The sequence below is a fragment of the Schistocerca americana genome, chromosome 8 (genome assembly GCF_021461395.2).
Source record: "Schistocerca americana isolate TAMUIC-IGC-003095 chromosome 8, iqSchAmer2.1, whole genome shotgun sequence".
Classification (NCBI taxonomy): Eukaryota; Metazoa; Arthropoda; class Insecta; order Orthoptera; family Acrididae; genus Schistocerca; species Schistocerca americana.
Window position 1 is genome coordinate 256,499,034 of NC_060126.1, and position 12,058 is coordinate 256,511,091.

Sequence of the window (12,058 nt, forward strand, 5' to 3'; positions counted from 1 at the left end):
TTCTTTACTGTCTTCGATGTCGATGGGATGCTGAATTCTGAGCTTAGTTCCTTTGGAGGGACTTTCACCCTCCGGCGTTGCTTACTTATTTCGCTACCCTTCTCCACACATTTTTCCTTCGCTGTCTTGACTTCACTTGGAGCACAGGAAATCAGCACAATCTTTAATCCTGGTTAACTTGGTACATTCTCTGCAACATTTAGCAAATATAATATACAAAAATTTGATCAATTTACTTATCCAGCCCCTTCAATTTTGAATATCAGGACGTGTTTTCTTGATCATGACATTATCATTATGTGAATTAACACCCTTTTACGTCGTGAGAGTTGTTCATTTATTATGCGCAGGTATTTAACAGACTGAAGTAGTGAATCGATGATTTATTGTTTAGTACGTAATCGGTCGTAGCCCTAGACAAAAACGCCGTTATGGACGGAATATTTACGGCAGATATTTGAGCGGACGTCCTTCGGATGTCGCCGGTTCTAAATTTGTCAAACCTGGGTGCGTTCGTCGAATGTTCATCGGAGACAACAGTATAGCTGACAGTGCCCCAGGGAAGTATGACTTGACCGCTCTTGTTTCCCGTACACACAAACCATCTAGCGGACAGGGTGATCACCAATCCGCGACTTTTTGATGGTGACACTGAAGTGTACGGAAAAGTGCAGATTTTGAGTGACCGTAAGTGGATACAGTATGAATTGGACGGGATTTCAATTTGCTTTGACGAATGGCAGTTTGCTCTAATGTGGGAAAATGAAGGTTAATGCACACGAGAAGGAAAAACGATCTCGCAGTGTTCGACTACAGTATTAGAGGCGTGCTGCTTGATGTCGATTAAATATCTAGACTTAACATTACAAAAGACATGAAATGGAACGAGCACGTAAAGTCAGTAGTAGCGTAAGTCAAAGGTCAACACCAGGTTTTATGGAAACTCAAGGTTTGTCTGTAGGGAGGAGACCGCGTATAAAACACTTGGGTGGCCCATTTTTGAGTGCCCATTTTGAGTAAGTGTTTGGGATCCCCACCAGGTCCAATTAATGGAAGACATCAAAGCAATTCTGAGCCGGATGCTAGACTTATCACCACTTGTAAACACGTGCATATTATGGAAATACTTTGTGAATTCACATTCCGTGAAACACTATTACGAAAGATTAGAGAACCGTAATCTGCGACAACTGTAGAATTCTTCAACTGCTACCAACACACGTGTAGTGAAAGGACAGTGAAAACAAGAGAAATGAGAACTAGTATGGGTGCACAGACACAGTCCTTTTTCGCTCACTCCATTAGCGAGTGGAACAAGAAAGAGTATGACACGCAGTGGTAGAAGGTACCCTCCAAGCGCCGTGCTGTGGTCTGCGGAGTGTGTATATAGTGTAGATGAACGGGGAGGCAAAAAAAAAAATCAATAAAATCCTTTTTTTCGGACCTACTCGCTCTCAGGGTTTTCGCAACTCGTTCTCCATTCTAGTATTGTGTTTATGACCTATTGCTGAAGGCACTGACGTTAGTGCTCCAGTATAGTGCGTCAAAAATGAAAATGGAGACCGCTAGCCTCGCGTGTCGTAGGCTGTAGGCTAGCGGAGCGGAGGAGCGACAAGTTGGACGGCGACTGTACCGGCAGCGGCCGCCCGCCTTGTAATTACGGCCCCGACTTGCAGAGGGCCACGCACAGCGCCGTGAGGAACGCCCCATCTGCTGCCACGTGGCGTCCTCCCATTGGAGTACAGCCGCACTAGTCCCGACTTCTTCCCCGTCTCTCATTGGTCGCCCACACTGCCCGTAAAGGACGTCATCTGCCCGAGGACATCTTGAAAAAAAAAAAAAAATTCCAGGAGGCGTGCATCGATACGAGAATTTCTAGAAGTTTGACAGCGCGGTCGGTCCGCCACTGTGGGACTGCGTGTGGAGTTGCGGCCACCTGTGCTGGCTGAGCGGTTTCGTCGGTGCAGAAATGTTGCGCTAAGAGCGAGTGGTGTGTGCACGCTGCTGGCACCCTCGGAAGCAGTCCGGATTTCTACTCCTCTGACAGCGTCACACAATCTCCGTAAAGGTTCGACCGACTGCCTTGTTTTTAACGCACCTAGAGACCAGCACCTTTTCTTCTATGAAACCGTAAAACACCTGCACAGTGTACATTCAAAGGAATCCTCGTGTACAGTTTTTACTTCAGAGAACTATATGGACAAATCAGAAAATGAATAGAGATTTAAGAGGCAATAGGGCTCAAAACTAGTGCAAGCAGTTTAGTTGCTGATACAAAGACATCAGTAGATTACTATATGACCCGATTCTTGGGTGCTTACAATCGAAACGTACTCCTTCTTCTCATTAATTCCCTACTGGCTGTGATTCTCAGCCTTGTGTTTGTGTCTAGAATGCATCCATTCAAATGGTTTAGCAAAAATATCCGTGACTGCCGAGTTACACAGCCGTTGTAGCGAGATCTTTTCACGAAATTTCAGTCACCAACTCTCTCCGTCGAATATCGAACTATTTTGTTGACTCCTGACTACATAGAGAGGAATGTCCATCGTAATAAAAAAAAAAAGACGTCACCTGGAAAGATTTAAGCGTTCATTTTTCCCAGCGGATATTCGAAAGTGCAACGGTCGATAAATAGTGTCAAAGTGGTCTTATAAAGCCTCTGCCAAACCCTTTGCTGTGAATTGTAGTGTAATCATGTAGAGATGTCCTTAAAAGATGTTATTTGTTAATTTCTGTGAAGTTTATCTACGGTATCGTCATACGTGAACACAGTTGGTTACACGTTGCGACATATCCAACTATTATTTTCTGCCATTTTAACTGCATATTAACAGAAGTGAGAATGTCGGTGATCGATCCCTGACGACAATCATTGCTGAAGAATGCGAGGCGCTAGCTCTCATCGAGAGGTGTGACGGAGAACTTACCTACCAGAAATCCGTTTACAGGTGACAAAACTTCTTAGCTGTGTACTCGTTTGTGGTCAGCATATACTCGACATACGTAGTACAGTTACAGTGTTCTTCCAAATAGCAGGTAAAGAAACACTCTGTGGCTCGCAGTAGAGTAACGTCGATGTATGAGGCTGTGAGTCTTGTTTGAAAACAAACTTGTTCCATTTACTAGCGACCGTCCGACTTTATTCATCAGTTTAAAACTTGAATGCAAAACTTCTCGGTTCTGCCTCCGGTTTGTTCCTCTGGCAGTGTTAGCTGTACGTTAACATTGGTAACAGCAGTAAGGATAGGTTTACGGATGGAAATTCTGCCGATACGCACCTTATGTATGGGTTCAACGAATGCTATGGAAAGGCGACACAACGTCACTATGCTGAGCTATTTTCGTAGTGACAGCAACCACATCACAGTAATTTTGCATCTGTATGAGAGTTGTGGCAATACTTAATGTTTAGTGTTGTACGCTCCAGCGATTACATACTGGAGGCCCAGTTGCTATTGCGAAGATACTTCCTCGTAAAAAAAGTAATTGTAGTAGCGAACAGAATATATCGTAATTACTTTATCATTGTGTAATGAGGCAGAGCACCTCACGTGTCCTTACACCAAAATACTCAGAACGCAGCCCCCCAAAATCTCTGCAATTTTGATGGTGGTATTCTGTGTTACCATGTGTATAAGTTTGTCATCTAAATCATGAAAGAGGGAACTGTATACATCAACTGTCTGGCACTCGTCTAAAGTCTGTTTTGCGTCTGATCGCTGGAAATGAAGAACGGTGCAATTAGTTACTTTTTTCGACTTCATTACTTTTCTGCTGTACAATTCAAATTTTTCCCTCTCACCTTTAGGTAGAGAACATCTTCTTTCACATTCACATTGCAACATCTGTTTGTGTGGTGTTCATCGTTTCACATCATTTAGGTGGATTTGAAATTACAGATGATGTATCTCCTGCAATCTTTAATACTGGCGACCTTTTAGCCAGGTATACTTTACAAGAGCAGTTACTGCTTAGCAAGGGGCAACTTTTCATAAACTAGGAAATACAGCACGCAGTTACACCTGCACGTAAGCGCGTACATGCACACACGCGCACGCACACACACACACACACACACACACACACACACACACACACAATACACAGAACACCGTTCACAGCTTTACACAAGCCAACGATGTCAGCGCTCGTAGACCTATATACCGGACCTTGACCAATCTTCATACGTTGAAACAACAAGTTAAATATAATACATTATTATCCACAGCAAACGTAGGCTGTATTGTTTTCTTTTTTAAATATAAATTTCTCTCTAAAAGCGATACTATCTGTTGGTTGCATCCGTGAAGTACGCTATCACGTCCACATACTCCTTGGTGATCATTAATCCCCCTACGTCTGATATTGTTAGTACTGCAGTAGTATCACAATCAAAACATTTAGTGAAACGTTTCACACATTTCAACGTTCTCATTTTTAACGCCACAAAATGAACATTTAGAGAGAACTACAAATATTCACACATCGCATGAACATTGAATACAAATTTCTTCACGTGTATAGTGAAAATTTTGAAATGTGTGGGAAGTGAGTCATAACGTAAGTTTACCATATTATTCTGTTGCACAATGTAATTAACATTACAGATGTACGCTCACCTAAGAATACACGAAACTAATGGCACGATGAGTGAACGAAACGAATTACATAATCTTTGACCATTAAGTTATTCGTAAATTGGAACCCATGCAAAGAATTTCAAAGGAGAAATACAGCATACGCAGATGTCGCAGCCCTAATGTAAAAGAAATTGATCACTTGAGACAAGAAGAGATTCTGTCGGAATGATTCTTGGATGAGCAATGCAACGGAAGAACTCATTGATTTATTGCTTCCCGGAAATGAGACATTTATCACAGTCTTAGTTCATCGTCAAAAGCTCATGCAAAGCACCGATAACAAATGCTATGTTTGATTTTTTGGTTTCCACGGTTTTTAAATAGAATTGACGTCTAGATGATAGAGAAGCAGTTCATCGTTTTCTTAAACTGGTGTACTGGTAGAAAACGTAAAACCCACATCCAAGCTGATGGTTGCACCATACCGATAACATTTAATCCAGTGCGTTCTTTTCATCAAGATGGGACTTACAACTTACAACTCTCGCGCTAGCTGTCACTGTAAGCATTGTGCTACGGTAGCGCATTCCTAAGCGAAAGCAAAGCTACTTTATCCCAGAAACCATTGTGTTTGAGATGTAAAACCAGTTGTTACATTGTATTTTGAGATTACGAAGGCTGTTCGGCCATACACAGTTGTGCACTGTGGAATGGACGTCGGGGTCGATTTGCACCTCTGTTCCAAAGTTCAAATGCTTGGCAACGAGAACGGGGAAGTATAAGGTTAATGCTGCATGCACTGAAGCAATTGCGTAACTCCACAACTACCTTATCTCCTGAGTAGACCGTTAAATGAATAATGAAATATATTTCTTCGCGACTGATGTATAGATGTTTACCGACCTTTGATACGCAAGTTCTCTACGATCTGCAGTATCTCAGGAAGTTCGACGGGATGGAGACTCATCAAAAATTCAAAAAACTCGGGTTTACCCAGACAGTTTTAATAGAATTACTATTATTAATTATTGTAACGCTTATGGGAAATGTTTAATTGTTACTTTGGGCACTTCAAATATCAGACGGATATACATCGCTACTCGAAACGAAGAATATGATGGACTCTCTAGTCAGATGTTATAAAGGCACTAGCCAGATGTAAAGGTTGGTGCCTTGCTACTGGTGAAGATGGATGTAAAATCTGAGAACTTCTCAAAATCAGAAAATGTTGTAGGTCTAAGTCTGTGAACAACATTAATGTCACAACTGTAATTAGTCAGCTCACATAAGTACACTCCTGGAAATTGAAATAAGAACACCGTGAATTCATTGTCCCAGGAAGGGGAAACTTTATTGACACATTCCTGGGGTCAGATACATCACATGATCACACTGACAGAACCACAGGCACATAGACACAGGCAACAGAGCATGCACAATGTCGGCACTAGTACAGTGTATATCCACCTTTCGCAGCAATGCAGGCTGCTATTCTCCCATGGAGACGATCGTAGAGATGCTGGATGTAGTCCTGTGGAACGGCTTGCCATGCCATTTCCACCTGGCGCCTCAGTTGGACCAGCGTTCGTGCTGGACGTGCAGACCGCGTGAGACGACGCTTCATCCAGTCCCAAACATGCTCAATGGGGGACAGATCCGGAGATCTTGCTGGCCAGGGTAGTTGACTTACACCTTCTAGAGCACGTTGGGTGGCACGGGATACATGCGGACGTGCATTGTCCTGTTGGAACAGCAAGTTCCCTTGCCGGTCTAGGAATGGTAGAACGATGGGTTCGATGACGGTTTGGATGTACCGTGCACCATTCAGTGTCCCCTCGACCATCACCAGTGGTGTACGGCCAGTGTAGGAGATCGCTCCCCACGCCATGATGCCGGGTGTTGGCCCTGTGTGCCTCGGTCGTATGCAGTCCTGATTGTGGCGCTCACCTGCACGGCGCCAAACACGCATACGACCATCATTGGCACCAAGGCAGAAGCGACTCTCATCGCTGAAGACGACACGTCTCCATTCGTCCCTCCATTCACGCCTGTCGCGACACCACTGGAGGCGGGCTGCACGATGTTGGGGCGTGAGCGGAAGACGGCCTAACGGTGTGCGGGACCGTAGCCCAGCTTCATGGAGACGGTTGCGAATGGTCCTCGCCGATACCCCAGGAGCAACAGTGTCCCTAATTTGCTGGGAAGTGGCGGTGCGGTCCCCTACGGCACTGCGTAGGATCCTACAGTCTTGGCGTGCATCCGTGCGTCGCTGCGGTCCGGTCCCAGGTCGACGGGCACGTGCACCTTCCGCCGACCACTGGCGACAACATCGATGTACTGTGGAGACCTCACGCCCCACGTGTTGAGCAATTCGGCGGTACGTCCACCCGGCCTCCCGCATGCCCACTGTACGCCCTCGCTCAAAGTCCGTCAACTGCACATACGGTTCACGTCCACGCTGTCGCGGCATGCTACCAGTGTTAAAGACTGCGATGGAGCTCCGTATGCCACGGCAAACTGGCTGACACTGACGGCGGCGGTGCACAAATGCTGCGCAGCTAGCGCTATTCGACGGCCAACACCGCGGTTCCTGGTGTGTCCGCTGTGCCGTGCGTGTGATCATTGCTTCTACAGCCCTCTCGCAGTGTCCGGAGCAAGTATGGTGGGTCTGACACACCGGTGTCAATGTGTTCTTTTTTCCATTTCCAGGAGTGTATATTAGTCAGAGAGTATAGGAGTTGGTTTCGTTGGAAGCAGAGAAACTGAAATGCTGGAATTCAAAGATAGTAGACTGTATCTCTGCAGTTTCTGTAAAAGAGAGGTTAAGCATAAAACTGTTACATTATCAGTGCCGGAGAACCGTTCGATCACTTTTGATCCATACGAAGTTTCAGTGGCCAAGGGCTTCTAATATATACAACGGAAGACAGGAAAAATGATTAAAGGCTCGTTGGGTTTGTGGGATATTGCAACATCAACGCTGGAATGCGACTTTTTCTAGACACTGTGAGAATTTAATTAGTTTAACAACAGCTAGTACTCAGACACAGCCCTATAGATAATCATCCTTTCTACATCTTCTGTCAATGGAACGAGGAGAAACGTTAGCATGTAGCTTATAAAAACACCACGCTATACAGCTGTTGTTTGGAGAGCCAAAATATCGATATGAAAGTTGAAAAGTTGAAATAGAAAATCTGTATGAATAGAGTGTCTGACATTTCTTATGGGACCCCCGCCTGTAGGTAACAATGCATACAAATCAGATCTCCTCGTGTCTAGACGTCTGCACGGAAGAGTTATTGTACTTTGGATGAATAATATGCATCCTGCGTTAACAAGTGCGTTATTCAGTACACAGCTGTAACGATATACTTTATTAGAGAGGAACGATTTCGCGTCCAAGAAACATCTGACCTTGGTATTAGCGTAACTGGCATAACAGTTATCAGACGTATTTTACTCCATCATTGTCTTTGGCTGTCAATGTCATAATGGAAAAATGTACATCTGACAACTGTTATGCCAATTACGCAAATGCATAGCCGAGATGGTTTTTGGACCCGTTTATGTTTGATTCTAGATGAGCCCTACCGTCTATAATAAAATATACCGCATTGCACAATGCTGTTCTTAATATCCATAAAATGCTGTACAACACCTCCTCCATAAAATACTGATTCTATTTAATCATCAAAATTTATTTAGTGATGTTCCTTTGTTCTTTGATTAGTGGCAATTTAACAATTGAAGAATAGCAATGACTGGTTCTATTCCTTCAGTAAAATTTATTCAGTGGTTATTTTTAGTTTAATTGATGACAATTCAGTAACAGAAAAATAGCAGCAGAAGAATGGCAACAGGAATTAAAAAATAATTTATTAACATTCATTTACAATGTTGCAAGGTATGATAAACACTATAGAAACAGCAAATAAAATAACAGAAGAAACCGCAATTGCACATGAAATCATATTGAACTGAAAAACCCCTTGAGGAAGTGTAAAAAGAAGTAAGCGGAAAACGGACATCAATGTTGGAATGAAAAACATAGTTAACTGGACGTGTAATAAGTACAAAGAATATAAAAACATTTTCGAAGGAAATATTCTGGGAAGAAATTTAATAAGGGTGTCTAGAACATCGATTCGGCAAAATATAATTACTGGAATTGCAGCAAATATGACTGACTAGTACATGTGGCGAGAAAGCAGAGAAGGTTGGAAAGATGAATGAAACATCATCTTTAGTGAATAATGGTGATGGTAGTTTTCCACTGTAAAGGTCTTGCGATACCTGCGTGACGACTTATGTGGGTGCCACATAACTGCTACTTTTGGTGTAGTTGTGAGCATCTAAGGAGTAAGATAGCGAGGAGAGAAAAAAATAGGGTTCTGTACTAGACATTGACGTCATCGTGTTTTGCAGGTTTGCCAACTTACGCACGTCATACTACAGTTACAAAAATAAATTTAGCGCTGCAGATGCTTAATGAACACAGTAAATAAGGAAAAGAGAGCTACATCATAATAATAGTCGTCATTATTGACAATGGATAACGGTCTCAAGCGACATGGCAGACAAAAATTGGAACACCTACTCCAAGGTCAACAATGTGATATAAAGAGAACTGACATAAGCCACAAGAACTTTTTTATCCCAAAACGTATCAGTAATTACAGGCCAACACATGTAGTACCTGGCTGCAGGAATGTTTCTAGCCACATCAATCACAGTATTGTAAATGTGCGTAACACGGAAAAAATCTAAATTTATTTAATCTACAACAAATACTTTTTCTTAATAGCAGTACACGAGCTTCCTAAACAAAATTATTTGTGTCTCGTTTTAAAGTACTGACCCTCCATTAGTGTAGTTATATAGAAAACTACTTTGGCCTAAGAAGAAACCTTGATAACAGTCTTCTGAAACAATAATCGACAAATTTAATCACTTCCCTTGTAGCACATTTACATCCAACCAGTTTCGTTGATGTCACAGAGGTTGCGGACAAAAAATTTTCTTAGTCCAACAAAATAGTAATTAGCCTATTACTATCTTTTTGCTCTTGTCGTTTTAACTGCGAGACGTTCTGTGTGGTGATCAGCTTTCAGCGACTATGCAGCTATTTTTATTGACGCGATGCCAAATAATTGTTTATACAAGCGCAAGCTAGTACTACCTCGTCCGGGCAAAATATTAAATTCTCGGGTTTCTTCTTGTATAGTAAGTTCCAACATTCCCATCACGAAAGAGGAACGTTAGGAACAAGAAACCAACGTTTAGTTAGTGAGGTCGGCGTCAAATTCAAAGTCACAGTCAGTGAGCGTAGTACAACCCGTGTAAACTATATTGCAGTCCTGATCGAGATCAAAGTTCAGGTATTTTGCCATTTAATAAAAATGAAACAGTGATGTGTAGCGACTGAAAGATCGTACTGAGTGTTTGTGTTGTGGTCGATGAGTGTGAAATGGACGTAACGAAAAGGATGGATGTCGGACACGGCATGAAGTCTTATCATCATCATCATCATCATCATCATTATCATCATCACCGTCGGCGAAGGCTGTGTCACCTTCGGCTACTTGTCATCCACAGCTGGATAAAAATCTCCGTTGCATTTCCCTTGCCGTTAGCTATATGGATTTACGTTCTTTGTGCATGATTTATAAAGCCATCTATCAACAGGCCGTCTTAGTCTTATCTCTCAGAGTCCAGCAACAATTCCTTTTGTTTGTATATTCTTCTGTCACCTGCTTATGTGTGGCGTCCACCTGTATTTCATTTCCATCACGGTCATAATGAATTATGTCTTCTACGCCACTCTTTTCCCTAATTTATATGTTTGTTTTCTTAGCTCTGCAATTTAGAAAGGCCAATAGCTTCACAATCAGTGTTCGAATTTATTGATTAACAATTTCATTTGTGGTACAATACTCTAACGGATTTAAACTCGTCTCCAAATAAAAAAATATTTGCTGATTCGAGACTTGAATCTAGTCTTTTGTTTCGCGGTTGTCGCTCTATTATCGGCAACAGTAAGTTTCCTTTCAACGAACGCTGTGATGAAATGTGAAAGGTTCATTTTAAAATATTTAGTACTAGATTTTCTTTCTCTCAGCTGTTATTGCATGCTGATTTGACGAAGAGAAGTCAAAAGAAACATGACATTTATGTCTGTCATATGACAATGAGACGGCACAATTCACTACTAGTTAGAGTCAGATTGCGGACACGATCTTCTTGTCGACTTACTTATTTGAGTCGTAGTCTTCGTAGTCTACAACGAGCTGTCTAGTCTTTATGGCAATCGGAATAATACGGCCGAAATCATTAAGATTGTGCTCGGGCACTGCATTTGTCGATCTTACGATGTACACACAAATTTAAATTCCTGTCTACCCATTCCTTCGGTATTAACTATGATGGTTATCAACTCAATTATTATCATTATCTATCTGCCCATATAGCTTCCCAGCAGCTGATAAGTTCAGAAATGGTAATGTTAGGAGAAGATAGCTGCCGACCTGAAGAGGAGGCTTAAAACATCCTGGAATGTTGTAATAAATATTTTATTGTCAATGAAACATTATCTTTTGCATTAGACATAGAAGACTTCGCTGAGTCTGATTCCCTTCATTGGGCCAGGCAGCTTCCGTGGATAAGCTCCCTGTGGTGACCAGCCATGTCGACTGCAACCTTGACGGCGAGTAGGTTTGCCCTCACGTTCCCATGCTGTCCAGCATCAGGCTACTGTCACGTCCAAATGGTCCAAAATACCTGATATTGCACGCTTCGACCTGGTGGCCAAGCGGAGACTCCCAGTGAGATCCCTTTCAAACTCTTGGGAGGTGCTGATAATCTATCTCACACGAGTACGCGTCATCTCTATGTCCTTCACAATAGCCATTCGACGTCTCACACTGTTCACGCCCCTTACATACCCCATCATGTCTGGTAACAACACCAAACACGAACTAACCTAATCCTTTTGGTAGTTGTCAGAGAGAATTGTAACGTTTATCATTGACATATTTGTGGGGGGTGTGCACGTGTACAAGGTTTACTTTGACTTTCTAAGTGCTTAACTTTACTTGTAATGTTGTGTAGTTTAGTGTGATCCCTATGTGAAAAAGCAGTATTATATCTATCAATCGCCACATAAATTAAAGCAACGTAGAATTCAGTAACGCAGCATGAAATTACGCAGCTTGACAACAGACTGACATAGAAAGCCATCCAAGCACACAAATGTGTCAGTATATTAATTTTCTACACGCTTATCAGATTTAAAATAATCTCATACTATTTCTAATTAATAAAAGGAAACGAAGCGTACGCAGAACACAACGATTAGGTGCGATAGCAAGGCCCAGACATCGTTGTTGTTCATGTCATCAACCAAAAGACTGGTTTGATGTAGCTCTCAACGCTAGTCTAGCCTGTGCAAGCCTCTTCAACTCTGAATGACTACT

At 42.4% G+C, this 12,058-nt stretch overlaps 1 protein-coding gene across 2 annotated transcripts in view; it reads left to right on the plus strand.

The window, feature by feature from the left end:
• Positions 1-1,900: 1,900 nt before the first annotated feature.
• The window catches only part of LOC124545411 (odorant receptor coreceptor), a 348,578-nt gene continuing 338,420 nt past the window's right edge, over positions 1,901-12,058 (plus strand). For both annotated transcript variants that reach the window (XM_047124328.1, XM_047124329.1), the window contains exon 1: positions 1,901-2,068. The gene's annotated coding sequence lies outside the window, so the exon portion shown is untranslated. The remainder of the gene's footprint in view (positions 2,069-12,058) is intronic.